At 46.5% G+C, this 20,950-nt stretch overlaps 1 long non-coding RNA gene across 3 annotated transcripts; it reads right to left on the bottom strand.

Annotated features, from left to right (window-relative positions):
• Positions 1 to 3,532: 3,532 nt before the first annotated feature.
• On the bottom strand, positions 3,533 to 19,891 carry LOC108521020 (uncharacterized). Of its 3 annotated transcripts, XR_001883102.1 has the most exons (8): positions 18,666 to 19,891; positions 17,201 to 17,518; positions 15,455 to 15,683; positions 13,714 to 13,905; positions 13,126 to 13,289; positions 12,888 to 13,035; positions 11,836 to 11,903; positions 3,533 to 4,050 (listed from the first exon to the last, which is right to left on the bottom strand). It is a non-coding gene; the product is annotated as an uncharacterized LOC108521020 (long non-coding RNA). The 3 variants fall into 3 exon arrangements; XR_001883101.1 differs by having other exon boundaries at positions 15,455 to 17,518; XR_001883103.1 differs by lacking the exon at positions 3,533 to 4,050 and adding an exon at positions 10,826 to 10,859 and having other exon boundaries at positions 15,455 to 17,518.
• Between the last annotated feature and the right edge of the window lie 1,059 nt (positions 19,892 to 20,950).

The following is a 20,950-nucleotide window of genomic DNA, read 5'->3' as shown; positions in this document are numbered from 1 at the left end:
CCCGGCTAGTTTTTTGTATTCTTTAGTAGAGACGGGGTTTCACCGTATTAGCCAGGGTGGTCTCGATCTCCTGACCTTGTGATCTGCCCGTCTCGGCCTCCCAAAGTGCTGGGATTACAGGCTTGAGCCACCGCGCCCGGCCGCCGCTAAAGTCTTTTAAGCAAAATAATGACAAGATCTGAGTCACATTTTAAAGTCACCAATATGACTTCTGTGTAGACTATAGACATGTAGAGCAAAGTCAGGAACACCAGGAAGAGGCTCCTAGAACCCAACCATTCATTGTGCAGAGCAAAGGCAGGAACACCAGGAAGGGGCTCCTAGAACCCAGCCGTTCATTATGCAGAGCAAAGGCAGGAACACCAGGAAGGGGCCCCTAGAACCCAGCCGTTCATTATGCAGAGCAAAGGCAGGAACACCAGGAAGGGGCCCCTAAAACCCAGCAGTTAATATGACTTCAGAAGTGCTTCATGTTCATCTTTGACTTACCTTGTGGAAGTTTTGCCGCATTTCAGCACTTGCCTAGAAGTACAGGGCTACAGAGAGGTAGAAATGAAGTTAGCTACTCACTAGTAACTCAGATGAGGGAAAAACTCAGGGCTACATTTAAAGGTGATCAATTACAGGACAGCCAGTTACCATGCACAGCTGTTCATTGGATGTATTTTCATCACTACCATGTCTCAAATATATCCACTAGAAATCACCCTAAAATGAAACTACAGTGACTACAACAATCCTCCTACCCACTGATAAAGTTTGCAGATCTTGCCCATAAACCTGAACTAAACTTTAGTCATTCAAGTTAGCCCACAAAGAGTCCCTGCCGTACCATGGGAGGTCAGGCTCGCATGAGGAGCACCTGGTTGCCTTGGCCTCTCATTAGCTGTGCAGCTCCCAGGTAGGCCTTTGAGCTACAGCTCCCTCAGAGGTCAGGTGGTTTTCTAACTGTTTCCTCAGGAGATGCTCCAGGGCCCAGGAGATGAGAGGGAGACCGAAAGGATGGGGCTCCAGGCCTCATCCCTGACTCAACTGGATCAGCCAAGTAGTATCTGTTTCCTCCCTGAGGCTCTGAGATTTCATTTTAAAGTAGGACTTCCCTGTCCCAGAATACTACAAAGTATGTAACTATATGATCTCAGAGGACACTTGTAATTCTGCAATCTGCCATTTGTCACTCAGCCAAAGCCCGACACGACCAGCCTCTACTCTCACTGCTGCGGCCAAGACCATCGTGACTCTTTTCGCTGGATCCACTGGATACTTTTCAGTCCTTGCCCTACTTGACCCAGAAGCAACATTTGAGGCTGTGGACCAACGGCCTCCTCCTGGGGACTCTCTTCTCACCCACACTTATGGCCTCAAGTGCCATCAGCACACTAATGGTTCCACAATGTATACGTCCAGCCCAGGTCCCTCTCCCCAGTGGCGCCAGGTGCACATTTCAGCTTCTGAACACCTCTGTTTGCAGTTCCCACAGCAACAGAAACAACATAGTCACAATGGAGCCTCCTGTTTTTCCCAAAGCCTGGCTTTCCTCATTTCCACGTCTCATTATAGCTGTGTGTAACAGACTTCTCATGCTTAAGGTCTTCCATATAATGAGCTCAGCAGTTGTGTGTGTGTTTGCACTTTTGCACATGTGCACATTTGTATAAAACCTGCATCCTTGGTTAAGGCCAGAGCTTAATAAGCTATGAACTTGTAATCTCTCCTTTCCATTATCATAACCCCTCACATTCAGTATCTATTTCCTAGATAAAAAATGTACTGACCTAGGCACCATTTATTCAGGACCTAACTAAGGTAGCAGCCAGTCAGACTGATAAACTAATGTGACACCAGCTGAGTAGATGGGGTAATAGACCAGGCAGCACTCTTGGATGTTATAGACCTCTTCTGGAAGCAAAGGCTAAACCTAAATGGCTTTGACCCTTAATTGTGGACAATTATAGACATTATAGGAGGCTGGACGCTTAAAAATCATATTCAGTGAGCAGAGCACTTGGTAACCTCCATATTCCACTGCCTTTGGGAACACCTGCTCACCCTGACCCACACTAGTTGTTCCTCACCACTTTAATAAAATTTTGCTTTGTTAACCCTAAATAATTTTGCAGTTCATATTACATAGTACTTTTAAGCCTCAGGCATATTTCATATATAGTAGTGTTGTGTAGATAACAAAGATTCTGGAAATAAGAGGATAAAGGAGAGGACTGTGATAGCACTATTGTACCACAAGGGAGAAATCACAAAGCTGCAGCCCATTTCTAAAGCACTTGTGATCAACTCCTGCACATACGAGGCCATAGTTACCCAGATCAATACTTCAGGACAGCAACCACAGAGAATATTTTCTAAGCATTAATTATAGCTAATGTGTAAATCAAAGGATAAAAGCACTGTCATTAACTGCCCTTTATTTGTTCTTAAAATTCTATCTGCAGTCGCTTTATATTTGAATATCTTCATTCTTTATCAGAGATCATTCACAGGGAGAGAAGGCAATTAATGAACACAATCAACTTTCTTTGCCCACATGTTTCCCTGTGTCATTAGATGAATAACTCTATGTCATCCCTCTGATATCTTCTCCCTCTGATATCCCTCTGATAAATCCTAAAGAACCATTCTGGTAACCTCACACTACTCAGACTATTTTGGAATATTCTGCCCAACTCTGGATGCCATATACTAAAAGTGCTGGCAAGCTAGATGATATGGTTTGGATCTGTGTCCTCACCCAAATCTCATGATCTCATGTTGAATTGCAATCCCAAATGCTGGAGGTGGGATCTGGTGGGAGATGATTGGATCATGGGGGTGCGTTCTAATGATTCAGCACTATCCCCAGTACTGTTCTTGTGGTGGAGTTCTCATGACTGTTTATGTGTGCAGTACCTCCCCGTCTCTCTTCCTCCTGCTCTGGCCATGGAAGAGGTTCCTGCCTCCCCTTTGCCTTCCACCATGATTGTAAGTTTCCTGAGACCTCCCCAGAAGCTGAGCAGAAGCTGCAATGCTTCCTGTACAGCCTGCAGAACCATAAGCCAATTAAGCCTCTTTTTTTTTTTGGCAAATTACCCAGTCTCGGGTATTTCTTTATAGCAATGTAAGAACGGACTAATATGCTACAATTCATCCAGAAGAGGGTGATGACAAGGATGCAGTGACAGAAACTGCCACTTAAGGAACTCTCAAAAATAAGGACAGAGAAGAGAGGGTTTGGACAGGTCACGATGGCTGTTTTGAAGCACCTGCAGGTCACACGGAACAGGAGGAGCATGTTCAGGTCACGATGGCTGTTTTGAAGCACCTGCAGGTCACACGGAACAGGAGGAGCATGTTCAGGTCCCTCAAAGGGAATGTAGTAGCTAATGGTGCAGACAGACTTTGGGTTCCAACCCTGACTCCAGCCAGTGTTCGCTGCATGGCCTCACGGGGACCTGGGATCACCTCGCCCAGCTATGGGGCAACTGCATGAGACAGTCAAGGAAAGTAGTGAGCTTGGTTCTTGGCACATGGGAAGGCACTCAATAAATTTTATTGACAAACTAATCAACAGCAGTTTGAAACTCTGCAAAGAATTCCCTGCAAAAAACAAAAACAAAACAATTCCAAACTGAGGTCAGAGGTAACTCTCTTTGTTGACCATGGTGAAATCTGAGGTTGTCCAAAGGCGGCTGGCAAAGAATATCATCCACATCGGTCTGCCGGGGTCCGCAGCACCTCGCTGCACTGCGCCATCAGCTCTCCCGGACCCCCAGCTCCCCGACTCACCCCGCAGATCTCGGGACTCATCAGCCTCCATAATCATGTGAGCTAACTCCTCATCATAACTCTTGTTCTTTCCTTCTTATTGGTTCTGCTTCTCTAGAAAACCCTGACTGATAGATCCAGGTCTCTCTGGCTCCCCCATTCACACACAGTCCTTCAAACCACAGCTGCAATCTCAGTCCTCTCTAGCTTCCAAGCCTGCTCTTGAAGAGAACAGCTTCCTAATGGTACATTTGTGGGCCGGTACCAGTCTGCAAGGAGATTTTCAGTAGCCTTGGAAAAGAGGAAAAATATTATGATTAATGACAATCTAGGAGTTTTTACTTAAGCTAATTTTTTTATTCTAATATAATGTCCTCCTACCATTTTGGTGTTTTTTGTTTGTTTGTTTGTTTGATTTTTTTTTTTTTTTTTTTGGACGGAATCTCACTCTGTTGCCCAGGTTGCAGTGCAGTGGTGCTATCTCGGCTCACTGCAAGCTCCGTGTCCCGGGTTCATGCCATTCTCCTGCTTCAGCCTCCCAAGTAGCTCGAACTACAGGCACCTGCCACCACACCCGGCTAATTTTCTTTTTTTTTTTTTTTTTTTTTTTTTTGTATTTTAGTAGAGACGGGGTTTCACCGTGTTAGCCAGGATGGTCTTGATCTCCTGACCTCATGATCTGCCCACCTCAGCCTCCCAAAGTGCTGGGATTACAGGCATGAACCACCACGCCCAGCCCCATTTTAGTTTTATATCTTTTGTGGGATTGTGGTGAGAAAAAAAAAATATTATTTTAATCAATGTCTTCACTTAGAAAATGTAAAGTTGGTGACCTGAATGTAGTTTACATTTCCTAATTCTGGGAAGCCCTGCTCTTAAAAGCATTGAATGTTTATGACCTGGATGGTGGTGATGGTTTCACAGGCGTCTACATAGCCCCAAACTCATCAAGTTGTATACGTTCAGTATGTGCAGCTTTTGATATGTCAATCATACCTCAATAATGTGGTTTAAATATGTATACACATATATATGTGTATATATATGGGCCATATATACATATTTAACATATGTATGTATATACATATATATACATATATACATAAATGTGTAAGTAGAGTCCAGGAGTATCTATGTGTATATCTGAGTGTGTGCATATATACAAAGCTTGGAACTCCAGTACCTCTGAATACACTTATTTGCTCATTCAACCAGCATTCATTGAGAGTTTACTATGGCTCATACTCTGGCCAAGCCCTGAGGATCCAAACCTTCTCAAAACTATAGACTAGCAGGGCTATAGATAAAGTAAAATCATCACATGCGTATACATATGTATACACATGTATATACATATATATGTTAAATATGTATATACAATCCATGTGTATACACACACACACACACATATACACACACACGGGCCATCCCCACCTTATGATTTTTCAACTTTACAATGGCTTTGTTGGGATATAACCCCATCGTAAGTCAAGCAGCATCTAGACCTATGGTTCTACTTAGATATTTTTTTAATTTAAGATGAGTTTATTGGAGTATTAGATGCATTTTGACAAGATATTTTTAGAATGGGTTTGTTGGGGTACGGCACTGTCATAAGTCCAGGAGCATCTGTGTATATATCTGAGTGTGTGCATATGTACAAGGCTTGGAACTCCAGTACCTCTGTATACACGTATTTGCTCATTCAACTAGCATTCATTGAGAGTTTACTACGGCTCATACTCTGGCCAAGCCCTGAGGATCCAAACCTTCTCAAAGCTGTAGACCAGGAGGGCTATAGATAACGTAAAATCAGCTTCAACACAGTGTCACAGGGTCTATGCTATAGAAAGTGAGGGTGCTACAGAAGTGTGAACGTGGAGCCCTGCCTTGGCTAGGATGGGAAAGAAGGTTACTGAGGGAGAGTTGTACCAGCCAAGATCTGAAGGGCTGGGCAGAAAATAGCCAGAGAAAGCGAGGAGGAAGAAGGAACACCACAGAGAACACCTCGAGGAATCAGAAAAGCCAAAAACAAAGTATTTGTATGATTAGAATATGAAGAGTGTGGAGGAGGCAACTGAGGTCTGGGAGGAGAGGAAGGACCAGAGGGATAGAAACATAAACGGGAACCAGACCAAGAGGGTTCTGGGCCCTGCATTCAGGACTCAGGAAACTACCAAGAGTCTAAACAGGATTGGATCAGGTTTATGGTTGGATCTTCGATGTGGACAATGGGTTAAAGGTGGACATGGTGAACACAGGGAGACCAGCTGGGAGTAAGCAGTCTTGGATAGAGACATCTGGAGCTCGGACCAGGGACAGCAGGGACCTTTGGGCATGGTCATGGTCATGGACAGAGCATTCCATGTTTCTTTCTAGGCTGCTGGGGTGACAGCCTTGGACAGAAACATCTGGAGCTCAGACCACGGTCAGCGGGGAGTTTGGGCACGGTCATGGACTGAGGCTCCCACATTTCTTTCTAGGCTGCTGGGGAGACAGTTGCACCATTCATTAAGCCAGGCAGCTTCAGAATGGATGAGTTCATTTGGGGACATGTTTGAGATATTTGTGGGACGTCCAAAATGCAATTTCTCTCCAGAAGACAGGTGGGCCTGAGGCCGAAGAGAGGGACCAAGCATGAGGTGAGGACGCAGGAGGCACCAGTATGGAACATACGGCCTGGAAAAGCCAATGCCGAGAGAAGGCTGGAGACTGGAGAAGCCTGAGGACCACCTGCTTCTAGGAAACAGCAAGAATGAGGACCACCTGCATCTAGGAAGTTGCTGGAAAAAACAGAAGCTCCCAGGATGGAGCTCTAGGAGGTGGGGCAGGGGGATCTCAGTGCCTCAGAAAGAGGCAGGAGCCACCAGATTGGTGAGGACAAGAAACACCTTCAGACTGGGAGGCCAGTCCAGGGACTTAGGGGCAGAAGACCCATGACAGGGGACTGAGGAGTGTGTAGGAGCAAGGGATGGCTAGCACGGGTAGGCTACTTCAGAAATTTGGTGTGACTGGGAGGAAAGAAACGGAGTTTGGGGTGATGGAAAACCACGAGGCAGGGAGAGGCATTTTGAGATTGAACTCTTCCGGTCTAGTCAAAAGTGTCAAAAAAGAGAGAAATTTTGCAGAGGCATCCATAAGGGAAGGTCACTGCAAAGACAGGTGGCCAAGCTACCCCTGGTAGGAGGAAAGGAGGACAGGTCGGGAGGATGCCAGGGAGCGGTCAGGTGGCACTGCCTGATGTCTGTTCACTCTGGAGGGAGGCAAAGTCATCTTATGAGGCTGCACAGAGGAGAGGCTGCGTGGAGGAGGCAGGCAGGTGAAACATTCGAGGCTGGTGTAGAAGGTGAGGCATCCCTGAGGGAAACAGAAGAGGCAGTGTCATGTTTCTGCATCACACTGAGAGAAATCAACGGCAGCCCCCACCTTGTGACTTTCTGGATAGTACTTCCCCAAGCCCTGCTTGACATCATGTTTTACCTTCTCTCCCCAGTGTCTGGAGAGTGAGACCAGGTCCTTACCAATTGAATCTCAACATTTTGTGTGTCCCAAAATACCCACACAGCGCCGGACACATCACCATGACAAGAAAGCCTCCATCGAGACTGGCTGGTGTGACATCTGTGCCTTTGCTCCCAGAGGCCCAGCCCCCACCCCACAGCCTCACAACCACCCATTCTCCCCACTAAGGAGCAGCAATTCCTTTAACTCACTTACGCGGCTCACAACATGGCAGAGAAGTGACAGCTCACATGCACACAAAGAAACACAGAGTCAGTCATTTGAGCACGGCAGAGCAAGGTACCCAAAGGGAGTTCATGGACTAGGCCCGTTCTTTGTCAGGAATCCGAAAGTAAGAATTGATGGTATATTAATAAATAATATAAGTAATTAATAATATAATAATTAATGATAATATTCCTGACATTGTCAGGAATATGAAAGTGAGAATTGATGGTATATTAATAAATAAGTATAATACAATTAATTATTAGTTAATATAATACATAACTATTAATGTATGTGTTATGGATTATATTAACTAATAATTAATTAATTGCATTATAGTTATTTATACATTAATTTTATTATTAATCATTAAATTATATGTTAATAAATACATAAATTTATATATTAATAATATCATTGTATTATGTTATTAATAACTAATTAATTATCAATTAAGTAATTAATTGGTAATGTGACCAGCATGCCAGCTTGTCCCTGAGCTCTTCAGAGTTCTGTCCTGTGGGCTGATCCCAAATTGTCCTTTAATCCAGACCCATCCCTCTCACCTACCTCTACAAAAGGGCTCAAATCACCAGGTTATTATTAGTTAGGTGATCAATAATCCATGGCGGGGGGGAATCCCCAGAAAACCCTGCCTGTCTAGACCATCGTTCCCTTCACACCAGGAAAGTTTGGTTGTGCAAGCAAGACCTTCAGAACCCACAGACAGTAAAATCACAGCCCTTCTCCCATAGGCCCTGCAGTGAGTCAGACGTCACCACCACCTGCTCTCACAGGCAGAAGGAATTGTCGAGACTGAGGCCTGAAAGAGACAGAGCTTTCCTACAGGTTGCTGGCAAATTCTAGCAGATCTGAAGTTGTAAGCCTGGGCTTTTTAATTCCCAGCCAGTTCTTTCCACTGCATTCATCCCAATCATTCCATTTTGAGCAGATAGGGTAAGAAAATCTTGAGTCTGGGTGGCCCAAGCCAAGATCAGAACACAGCCTGCCTTGTTCTCCCAGCTCCTGTTTCGTGTCCCAGAGCTGGAGGCAACCCTTAAGTCCTTTCCTCTGACTGGGCCTGGAGGCCCCAGGGCTGAACATCTCCCATCTTTATTTTCCTTACATGGTGTCAAAGTCAAGTTAAGCTGAGCACTGAAATTGGTGTCTTCTGCCTCAGAGATACAAATAGTTGGTGAAGCTTAAAGAAGTTCCGCCCCCGTTTATTTAAGGCGCAATCTCAAATATCCCTTTGTCCTAATTATCATGCTATCCCCCAAAGGCAAGGAGCACAGAGAAAATCGGAGAGCAGCGCCAGGTTTTATTTTTGATCTTCAATTCGACTCTGTCAGATATTTACAAATCCCCTCAGAGTGGGAGTCCACTGGGCAAGTGTCTTTGGGTTCACCAAGTAGGGGAAAAAACTAAAAGGAAATGAAGCCAGGGCAGAATTCCTAAGGAGTAGGAAGCCTTCATTCCAAAGCTGTTCGGGGATGGTTGATGGTTTTAATGCACTGACAGGTGCTCAGCCTTTTTCACCGTCTCCCTAACCTTGAACCAGGAACTCAGAGCACTTCACAGGCCACTCCATCCACGTTGCAGTTCAGCCAGGGCCAGCGGAGCCAGCTGTTTCCACGTTAGTCCTGTCCCTGGTAAGACTGTCCTAACATTGGGGTTCTATCACAAAGCAAATACCATGGAAGTCTGAATTTATGATGATGAGTGTATATATTTTATGAAAAAAAAAATGTTAGGCAAACATTTTCTTTTAGGATGCTGGATTGAGCCATAAACCCAGCCTAAGGTACACCTTTGGGCCTCTGAGTGAAGTACCTGATTCCATTAAGAGTAGAAAGATCCTTCAAAAACAGCTGTGGAACAAACAAACACAACCTGCAAACAGCAGTTCTGAAACAGACGCTCCCTCGTCAACCACTTCTCAATTCCTGCAGCCCTATGCCTATCAACACAGACATCTCAGAGTCTCTGGGACCTCATTCTATAGGAGACTTGTCTTTATTTTAGAGTCTGAAATTAGCGTTTCTCCCTTCAAACTCCCCCACTTTAAATTAACATGAAAACACTAACCCTTAATAGAAGAGCCACTCAATTATCATCCGGCAATGGATGGGTGTGAATTCATTTATTCTACCCATATATTTACTGGGCCTTCGATATGGAGAAGGCCCATGCCAGGCACTGAGAGATGCTGTTACACTATGAAATGTCCTAGCAATGAAATGTTTCTGTGTCTAGAATGGTTTATAACTAACTCAAAGTGCTCTGTGCAAAGGATCCCTGTAGTGAGCAGCGTGCTGGCCATGAAGAGTTTCATCACTTACTGTAAATCACATAAACAAATAAGAGCATTATTTAATAATTTAATAAGAGCATTATTTAAATGAGGGCCCTTTACTTACAGAAACCCTATTGCAGTTATTTTCTTTCAAGATCTAATTAGATTTAAAGCTTCATTTGGAAAACAGAAGATGAAAATGAACCTCTTATCCTAAGGGCATCTGGATGAGAATCAAATGCATACATGGCTATTTTTTTTATCATACAGCAAACTTGCCCAGAGTTCATAATCAAACAAAAGAACTCTGTTCTATGAGTGTAGTAAGAAGGAAGAAAAAAATAAACTCAGCCATGTCTTGTGACAGTAGATCCTCATGTTCAGCGTGTTCATGATTGATTCCCTTGTTGTTGACACTGTTTTAGGAAGATTAGCACTGTCTGATTAGATGAGTCCCTGTACATTTGAGATACATAAATTTAGGGATTGTAATGAAATTCTCAAAACAAACATACACTAGACTATACTTTTAGGAGTCAATATAAAGTATTCTGAGATTGAAAATAAATAGATATATAAGTTAAACCCATCCTTAAAGATGTACAGTAAGTAACTTGGCCCTTAGTAGGGCCTTTAAATATTTGAATGATGGGCTGGATGAGCTGTGAGACAACTCTGCGGACAACTTTGGAACTTGGCCCACTTGGAAAGCACAAGCCTTTGTCAGAAGCTCATTCTATCAGGCCACAGTATTTGTTACAAAACATACAACTATAACTGCTTTCTGCTTTTCATAACTGTATTTTTTAATGTTCCTAAAACAAAGCATATGAAGAAGAAACATGCTTGTATTATTCATTTTGCCAAAGGATTGTTAAACTTAAAGGAGCTGCAGGAAAGTTTTCTTGCACATTAAGCTGTCAGGTGCATTTAAGTGGTGGCCTATAAAGCTGTGACTTTCTGGCTGTGTGCGGTGGCTCATGCCTCCAATCCCAGCACTTTGGGAGGCTGAGGCAGGCAGATCGCTTGAGCACAGGAGTTCGTGACCAGCCTGGGTAACAGGGCAAATTCCCATCTAAAAAAAACAAACAAACAAATACAAAAATCAGCCAAGTGTAGTGGTGCACACCTGTAGTCCCAGCAACTTGAGAGGCTGAGGTGGGAGGATCGCTTGAGCCTGGGAGGCAGAGGCTGCAGTGAGCCGAGATCATGCCACTGCACTCCAGCCTGGGTGACAGAGTAGGACCCTGTCTCAAAAACAAATGAAAAATTAAAAAATAAAGTGGTGCCTTCTAGACCACACTGAGCGGAGATGGATAAGGCACAGAAGTGTTCAGTTCAGAGGAGCCACTGCTGAGAGATTGGTCAGGAATGACTATCAGGCGACCTCTGGAAAGACGAAGTCTGTGTGAGTGTCCACTGTAGAGATTCTGTTCACACTTGCTCTGTGGCCACATCTCCCCAGTCGCATCCATTGGTCCCTGTGGACGTTGCCTCTTTGCAGTGACACTTTCAGAGATTTCTTGAGTAGTCACTGACTGGTGGACAGTGGTACTTTCAACAAGAAGGAACACTCTGTGCAGATAATTGAGTCCCAGAGAGAGGAGAAGCAGTGCCTCCCACATCTGCTCCTGCCTCCAGCCTCCTGGGGCTGCTCAGCTCCATCCACTTCCTCTGTCTGAGCTTCCTGGGGCCACCCAGCCACCAGGTGAAGAAAGCATGTGAGAAGCTGTTTGCTAGTCACAGTGTCCTTCACTGGCTTCTCCAGGTATCCCTTAACAGGAATGGGTTTCTCATGCCAATCTGCATGTCAGGGTGCCAAGCCACCTGCGTGTCAGGGTGCCGAGCCACCTGCATGTCGGCGTGCTGAGCGACCTACGTGTCAGGGTGCTTAGCCATCTGCATCTTGGGGTGCCGAGCACCTGCATGTTGGGGTGCTAAGCACCTACTTGCTTGCCCTTCACTTATGCCCCTTCCTTCTCTGGCCCTGGACTCTCAGCCCATGCCTGGTCACCTGGGTGTAGACCTCACAGGGCTCCAATCTGACTCACTTCTGCAGTCACTCCTGTGCCCACGGCTGCTCCCTGGGAATGGATGCAGGGTGGGCTTGGTGCCTGGCCTAGAAGACAAAAGAAGAGGAAGCTCTGTACAGACACCTCCACCCTACCCCACCAGAGTTAGGGAAGACGGAAGGAGAACGGGCAGGCTCAGATGGGGCACCAGGGCCCTTAGATGCCCAGGAGGGAAGCCGTCGAACCCCTGGCTCATGGAGCGTCCTCCTCTCCTGGCTTCCCCTAACAGCTGTTTTCCACACTGCCTACGTGATAGCAGGCTTGTTTGGTCATATTTCTGCCTAATTATTTCATGTTCAAAAATCGTGACTGACTAAACGATGAGATCCTTAAGGGTCCCTGGCACTTGCCCAGTGGAAATGTCAGTGAGGAAATCGACACCGATGCCTCCCAAACCCAAACTGAGGTCCCAACAGCCCTCCCTTCTAGACCGGCAGGTCCAGCTGCCAGCCCCTCCATGGGTCCTGATGGCTCAACACCCAGGTGGCAATTCCCCTGCACCCCGACCTCCTTGAGGGTCCCTGTCTCAGCACCACCAGCTGCACACACCAAAAACCAGGGCACACTCCTTGACACACTTTTCACTTCATCCCCAAAATCAAATGCAAGCTGCTACCAACATCCCATCGGGCTTTCCCCTGCGCCTATGCTTTTTCCACACTCCACACATATGCCTCGGCCCTTCTCCCACCCCCATCCAAGACATCGCTGCTTCCCACCTATAAGTAGCTCCTGGTTGTGTAGGATGGACCACACTCTGCAGCCCATTCCCACACGACAGCCAGTGTCTGATCTGCCACCCATCTGACTGGGTCACTCCTGCACCGGAAACCCTCCCGTGGCTCTCTGTGACCCTCCAAAGAGATTCCAGACCCCTTCTCCTGCTTCTTCGTAAGCCCCTGCTGACCTCACATCCCATCCCCCAAGGCCGTAATCAGTCCCTCTGGCCTCCTTCCTCCAGCTGGGCAGCATCCTTGCACCCCCAGCTTTTGCATAAACTGCCCCTATTGCTGTTCACTCCCCTCACTTACCTCATTCTTCCTCTTCCAAATGCCACTTCCTCAGCAAAGCCTCTCCCCACTGTCAACTTCCCTCTGTACACGCTCACGATGCTGCACTTGTCCCCGCTTCGTACCCTGTGATGGCTCCACTTCCTGCTGCATGGACTCATGAATACATCTAAATAAATAAGTAAATAAATCTAAAAAACACAAACAAACAACAGAAACCACCGCTGTACACTCCTGCATTACGTCAGATCCAATTTACCTGAACCACAAGAGGTTAATCCTTTCCAAAGGTGGTGTGTTTTCTACCTGGTGCGAAGAAGACCATTGCAAACTCTGGGATTTAGGACTTTTCTACGACGATTTATGACAGTGATGATGAGACTGCATGCTCAGAGGGGCCACAGAGCAGAGCGTACACAGACCCTGCAGAGGCACAGCAGGACCTGGAATTCAGCAGGGGACTAAGGCACCTGGAGTCACACAGTGGGAGGCCATCACAAACCCTAGCCCTGAGGGATGGGGGAAAGAGTGATTACCCAAACCCACGGGCCGCAGGCGGAGAAATAAGACCCCATCCAAACACAACCTGGCAGGAAAGTAGCCAGGAAATAAAGGCCCCAGCCTCTCCCCTTACCCCCTTCTGATCTTACACCAGGGACCTCCATTGCCCAAACCCAACTGAAGGCCAGAGCCCTGGAGGGTGGCGTCCATAGAGACCAGCCTGCAGGGCCCAGACTGGACGTGGAATGTCAGCATATGGGTCTGAAAGGACAAAGAGGGACTTCCCGGCACACCTGTTCCTTTTGCCAGGTGGACACAAGAGAAAGATGATGGAGAAAGCTCCCACCTCCAAGAGCTGAGGTCTCTCTTCTCACACACACAAGGCCTTGTTTTGTGTGGGGTTTAGTGAAGCCATAGGTGCTGGCTGGTGGCACAGCTCAGAGATTCTGCATTGTACGCAGGTGTCCTGGGAGCATCTCTCCTCCTCGGAACCACAGGAACCTGGTTTAGGAACCGCACTCCCGGGTCCACCGCTGCCCTGTCCGGGGAACAGGGCTGACCATGTGGCCCATGCTCGTCTTCCCCTTTTTTTCTTATGATACGAAAACTAAAACTGGAGGCATTTTGAGCTCCTCACAAAATGTGCAGCTTCCAAACTTGTGTGACATTGGCCAAGCTGCCTTTCTGAGCAAATCAGGTGCGTGAACATCATGGCACAGTAGACAACATACAGGGCTGGCCTCAAACAGTCTCCCTGCTTCACCTCCTCGGTGCATTAAGACATTTTCGAGCTTGCTTGCAAGTTCCAACCTTAAAATCCTGATTATTTATTTATGCCCTTTTTGTCTAAGAAGTTAAATCCCCAAAGCATCTCAATTTAGATCAAAAGCAATTTACCAAACTTCACCTGGCACACCTGTGCCTTGTGATTTGTTAATTACCTGCTTAGCATTTCCAGAGCTGCGAGGCAGAGCCGCAGCCTCGCTGGCTGCAGGGAGAAACCTCTGATACTCGCCTCCTGCAACACAGCCTTCCAGAATGCCTGGGGTGTTCACCGGGTGAAGCTACTCCACCGGACTAAGCCACATGCACTTCTGCAAATTGCTTTTATTTTCCAGGGGGAAGAACTCGGCGTGGCACAAACACACACGTGAATGCAGTAAGCTGCTGACCTATTTCTTGGCTACCTGATCAAACTCTACAATGGTCCTAATCTGTCTTATCAGCAGCGTCCTATCACATGTGAGATCATCAAACAGCAGCACCCCGTTTATTCCCCCAGTGCCTTTGGTTGACAATTTGGCATTAGAATATTAGGAATAACAGTAATTATGGCCTTTACAATTGCTTCAAATGAAAGAGATCATTAAAGTGAACACATGAAAAGATGATCTCATTTCTGAGATAGCTCTGGTAGGTTTTCTTCCTTTTTTTATTTTTTCTCCTTCTAAGTTCTTAGCAATCATCCCTGTGTTTTCCCTGTGGCTGGGGAAGCAGCAGAGGAATGAAAAGACAGGGGTTCTTAAGCAGAGTGCACTGACGTTTTTTGTCCTTCCTCCCACCCCCCCAGTTTCCTTGTGAAGAAACAGAAAGCATAACCTTTTCTGAGTTCAAAAAACAGAAAGCATAACCTTTTCTGAACTCAGCACTGCCAGAGAGGGCCAGGAAAGGGTGGCATGTGCCAGCTGCTGGCCTGCCTGGGTCATGTGCATGGAGTTTTTCCTTTTTAAGTTAAGTTCTGGGGAAGTTAAGTATACTCCATGCTTTGAGGCATCTAGAAAATTAAGATTACAAAATTCACTGGCTTCTGGAAGTAATAATAAAAACGTAGCTCAATGCCTCTCCTCCACAGAGGCACTCTTATCCTCCACGTAGAAGTGATCACTCCCCCATGGAGCTCCCACTGTATTTTTATCTCTTCCATGAAACTTGCCACGTTTTGACTTGCACCCTAATTGTAATTATGTCCCAGCTCATTCGTGATGCTGCAAGTCCCTTTAAAGCCAGATCCTATCACTGACTCCTCTGTATCCCTCTTCCGCACCCAAACTGCCTCCCCCTCGGACCTGCACATAGGCACCACTCACGGCCTGCACTCAGGGCTGCCGCTGAGCCACCTGGTTGACCACCTCTTGCATGGTTTGTATCTCTCGGAGTCTTTACTCGTCTGCAGGATTCGCAACATCTTCCCAATCAGAACTTGTATTTCCAATCTCGCTTCATGTTCTAAAACTCCATCAGAATTTCTTCCCAAATATCCCACGCTATCCCAGTCTCACCGCAAGATCTTGATGTATTGATTAGAAGAAATGGTACCTTAGAGAGAGCGGGGGGAAATTTATCATAGCAATCACAGTTAAATAAATCCTATCCTTCATAAAATAATGAAATGAGTAATCTAAAAAAATACAATGAATAATGAATCAAGACCAACTGACTTCCAGCTGCTACGAAGAAAAACAGGCTCTGGTTTGTTTTCTACAGGAGCGTGAAGTGAGTGGAGCTTCTTCATCCACAAAATGTGATTTGTTTGAATAATGGCACTCACCCGGCTCTACATGTGTTGAGTGTTCCAGGACCTGGGCATGTCTTCACACTAATAAATACTCATTTATGATTGAAGTTGTGCAAACTGAAAAGATACATGTCTGTTTATTCACATCAATGGTGATAGTTGGACTAATTCCAAAGCAATACGAAACCAAACAACGCAAGCAGTGCTGTGCTGCATGTGGTGGGAGAGAGTCCTCGCATCAGAATACCTGGGTTCAAGTCCCTCCCCAGCTAAAGAGCCCGTGTGTTCCGGCCACTGGCTGCCCTCAGGCCCTCAGGCTCCTCAGGTCATAAACTGAAGGGGCCGGAGTCAGGACTTTTCTGATCTAAACTGTGCCAAAGGGAGTTTTTATCCTTTATAGAAACCCCAGAACTTCCAACAGGTCAAATAAAAGCCACAGTAATTTGAAGGTAGAAGCTGCTTGTATCTCTCCTATGCAGCCTTTTGTTCCTATTTCTTCTACATCTCTCAATGAGCTCCTATTTCTTCTACATCTCTCAATGAGCCTAGCAAAACTGCGGCCTTTGGGAAGCCTCCACGCAGCACCACTGACCGACAACCTACCAGAGACTCCAGGATCTAACCAAAGGTGGAGAACAGCCACTTGAGTTAGAGCCTCTCAGACACACCCAAAGTCAAAGCAACCAAAAATTGTGAAGGAGGAAAGTGTCTGCATTTCCGCTCTTTCTAGAGTGGCCGTGTGAAAACATCCCTGCCTGCCATGCTCAGGCTCTGAGGCGCAAGCTTTGGACGAAGCTGCTTTTGCCAGGAAGGTGCACCCTTCCCAGCTCCATTCCAGTCTACAATTAAATTGCCTGTGGTTGATATCAGCACCCAAAGCAAATTATGTGATGGGCCAGAAGGCACAGACCACGTCTCCTCACACCCAGCATCGCCAGGCGCCCCAAACACTGCACTGAATGCCCAGAGTGAGCCTGAGTGAGCCCTGGAGCACACAGAGCCCCGGCCTCCTGCCCTCCTAGCCTGGCATGGAGCCACCCTGTGTTCATCTCCTGGGGCTGCTGTCACAAATGACCACAAACTTGGTAACTTCAAACAGAAATGCATTTTCTCCTAGTTCTGCAGGACAGAAATCCGGTATCAGAGTTGGTTCCTTCCGAAGGCTCTGGAGAGCACCCGCTCCATCCTGTCTCCTCCTGGGAGCTGCTGGCAATCCTTGGTGTTCCTTGGGCACAGAAGCATCCCTCCAGTCCCTTCCTCCACTGTCACATGGAACTCTCCCTGTGTCCCTGTCTGTGTCATGGGGTCTCGGGCCTACCTGATTAGCCCAGGATGATCTCATCTTGAGGTCCTTAATTACATCTGCGAAGGCCCTTTTGCCCAAATGAGGTCCCATTCAAGTCCACTCCAAGTGGACTAATTTTGGGGGGTTGGGGGCATCATTCAGCCCCTTATGCAGCATTCTTCCTCAAGATGCTTAAAATTGTGAAGCCTTTTACTCCTATTTTTCTGTATCTCTCAATGAGCCTAACCAAATGGCAGCCCTTGGGACGTCTCCAGGCAGTGCCATTGACCAACAAGGTTAACACCTATCCGGTTTTCCTGTAGAGCATGCTGGCCTTGCGTTTCCAAACTCCTGGAAAGCAAGAACAAAGGTTTTTATTAAAAAACATTACCATAGAATGGGCACGTATCAGACACTTCATGTTTCATTGAACGGATCATTTTGAGTAAACTTTTCTTGTGATAGACTTTGGTCATTGCTTTACTTCCCTAAGAATCCATTTTGTGACTCTGGATCACCGATAAGAGAGATGAATGAAGAATAGAGAATATTGTCTTTTCAAACATTCATTCAACAAACTGAGTGCCGGCCATGCACGCAACCTGTGTAAAGGGCTGGAAAGAAGCAACTGAACCAAGAGCCTGGTCCCCTCAGAACTCACAGCCCAACTGGGAATTCACTACTGATCCATGTGGTCAGGCAATCATGCACCTGCAAACAGGTAAGGGCACAGAGGAGGAAGCAGCTCGCTCTGGAGTGAGGGAGATGTCTCAGGAATGGGCCGCACTGGGTGGGGAGAGAAGCAAGTTCGGAGCCAAAGGAGGAGATTTGGGAATTCTACAGGTTGGGCGTGGGAAATGAAGGGAGGCAAGGCTTAAAGCATGAATGGAAGCTGGTTTGGAAATTATCTCAAATGCTACATTGAACCCCTCCCTGTAGGCATGGGGTGTGATGAAGCCATTGGGCACGACAGTTCCCCGCTTCTGCAGTTGGCAACACCCTCACCCTCGTCCCCACCAGGGTCTCTGACATGGAGGTGAAGGCTGCACAGAACACCCTTGCCCCTGCTGGCGTCTCTGATGTGGAGGTGCAGACTGTATAGAGCACCCTCGCCCCTGCCATGGTCTTTGATATGGAGGTGCAGGCTGTACAGAGCACTCTCGCTCCTGCCGGGATCTCCGACATGGAGGTGCAGGCTGCACAGAACAGCCTCACCCCTGCCAGGGTCTGTGATGTGGAGGTGCAGGCTGCACAGAACACCCTAACTCCTGCCGGGGTCTCTGACGTAGAGGTGCACTACAGAACTGCAGGGGAGGCCATTCACATTGGAATCTGTGAGAATGATGCTCCCAGGCTTATACAGTGTTCAACGATGCAGCCAGATAAGGCTGCCCTGCCCTTCACTCTTTCTTCCCACCTGTCTTAGTTCATTTTCTGTTGCTTATAACAGAATACCTGAAACTGAGTAACTTGTAAAGAAAAGGAGTTTATTTCTTACGGTTATGGAGGCTGAGGAGTCCTAGGTCAAGGGGCCACATCTGATGAGGGCCTTGTTGCTGGTGGGAGGTCTCTGCAGAATCCAGAGGTGGCCCAGGGCATCACACAACTTGGGGGCTGAGTGTGCTCGCTCAGGTCTTTCTTCCTCTTCTTACAAAGCCACCAGTTCCCACTCCCAGGTTAACCCATTCATCCATCAACCTATGAACAGATTAATCCATTCCCAAGGGCAGAACCCTCATGATGCAATCACCTCTTTAAGGCCCCACCTGTCAATACTGCCACAAGGAGGATTAAATTTCAGCAAAAGTTTTGGAGGGGACATTCAAACTGTGGCACCACCCCTAACAGTTCTTCATATAAAAAGCAGGATTTTGCAGTTAGATATTTTGGGACTTGAAACTAGCACCAGTCATGCATTAGAACTAATCAGAACAAAGCTGACAGACTGTCCTAAAAGCTTGCTTGGTAACTCATCCTAGCATTTACAACATATAAATAAGTCATGTCTATTATAGCTGTGCAGAAAGCCCGCAACAAGAGGACAAATAAGAGATGATAAAAGGTTGCCAAACTGGGAATGTGTCTACCCGAGTATTACAGGAATTATTTTAAGGTTTCACTTAAGAAGGGAGCATAAGAACAGATTTATGAAATGGGAAGAAGTTCAAGTGACGCGCAGTGGCCTGAGCAGTTGACTTCCTGTCTTTCTGAGCCTCAGGTTGCAACACCTATAAAATGGGACATCAGATGTTGCCTGTCTATTTTATGCAGTGACTGTCAGGATCTTATATGAAAACTCATGGGGAAGCTTAAAGGGAGAGATTCATGTAAAATACAGTTATTGTCAGGGAAAGAGACAAGGGGCACTGACTCTTAGGACTGGGAAGGAAGTAACGCACACCTCCTTTTACAGTCCGAGCTTTCTTCTCCTCCCGGTTTGCATTCCATTCTCTAACATGCTGGGGAGATCATTAAAAAGCAATAATCCTGCACGACAAAATAGAGTCAGCAGAGAGCGGAGAATCTGGCTTATACCTACAGAGAGAAATGGAGGAGGAGGGAGAGAAGACAATCTTAGGAGACTTGGGCCAAAGTATTAGCATGCTGCAAGGGTGCATTAGTGACTCTGTACGCATTACAACAGCGCTTTCAGCTTACTCAGGCCCGGCAGCTCAATACAAGAAAGAGAGACAATTTGGAAGAGGTTCAGAGAAGAACAGAGTAACAACAATATTAAGGGGCTGGTTTCAAGGATTGATTTAGGAAGAAAGATTAAGGGCGCTAAGTGTGTACAGCTTTCCTAATCACGGACTAAGTGAAGACAAGACAAACATCATCAGATATTTAAAGAGTAGAAGCAGTGAGGATAGAAAGGGATTATTTCGACGAGATTCTCAATTTATGCAACATGGTGTAAACTGTCCTAAAAAGCTCCAGGATGAGGACTTGGCTCATGCAGATGAAGTGGGAAATGGAGTTCAGCTGGAATTAGTTTATGGCGCTGCACTTACTCTCACAGAGAAATCTCTCTCAAGACATTACGGCGGAAAGCTGAAGTTGATCTTCATTTAGGGGCTGGGAGGCTGCATTTACATTAAAATAAACCAGCATCTTGACAGGCCATAAACCGGCAGGGATGGGATTCAGGCAAGGACACTGACTGCCCATCCCAGTCTCACCATTTCCCAGTCAGCCACCATGGAGGAGCGTAAAGCCATGGGCTACTCCCGCCTGCCAAGGAGAAAGAGATCTCACAGTGTCTGACTTCTTAACTCATTCCCCTCCTCCACGCTCTGTTACCCAGTATTTTAGCTCTACCATGGTCCTACCCACTCACATCAGGTATTACTATTACTAATAATCAACATGCTTTTTTGATTTCTTGTTTGCCGTTGCCTTTGGTTGTTTCTCATGGATTTTGTTAAGTTTTGTTGCTGTGGTGGTGGTGGTAGTGGGGTCAGAGGTGGTAGAGGTGATGGTAGTGATGATGCTGATGGAAGTGATGGTGGTAGTGGTGGTGGTGGTGGTGGTGGTAGTGGTGACGATGGTGGTGGTAGTGGTGATGATAATGGTGGTGGTGGTGATAGAGATTATGATAATGGTGGTGGGGATTGTAATGGTGGTGGTGGAGGTGATAGTTACGGTAGTGGTGGCAGTGATGATAGCAATGATGATGGAGGTAATAGTGATGATGATGATGGTGGTAGTGGTGGCGGAGGTGATAGTTATGGTGGTGATGCTGGTGACGGTGGTGATGACAATGATGGTAGTAGTGGTGGTGAT

This window comes from Rhinopithecus bieti, unplaced genomic scaffold (genome assembly GCF_001698545.2).
Source record: "Rhinopithecus bieti isolate Rb0 unplaced genomic scaffold, ASM169854v2 scaffold_50877, whole genome shotgun sequence".
Classification (NCBI taxonomy): domain Eukaryota; kingdom Metazoa; phylum Chordata; class Mammalia; order Primates; family Cercopithecidae; genus Rhinopithecus; species Rhinopithecus bieti.
Note: the sequence above shows the minus strand (reverse complement) of the source record. Positions and strands in the feature narration are given on the sequence as shown.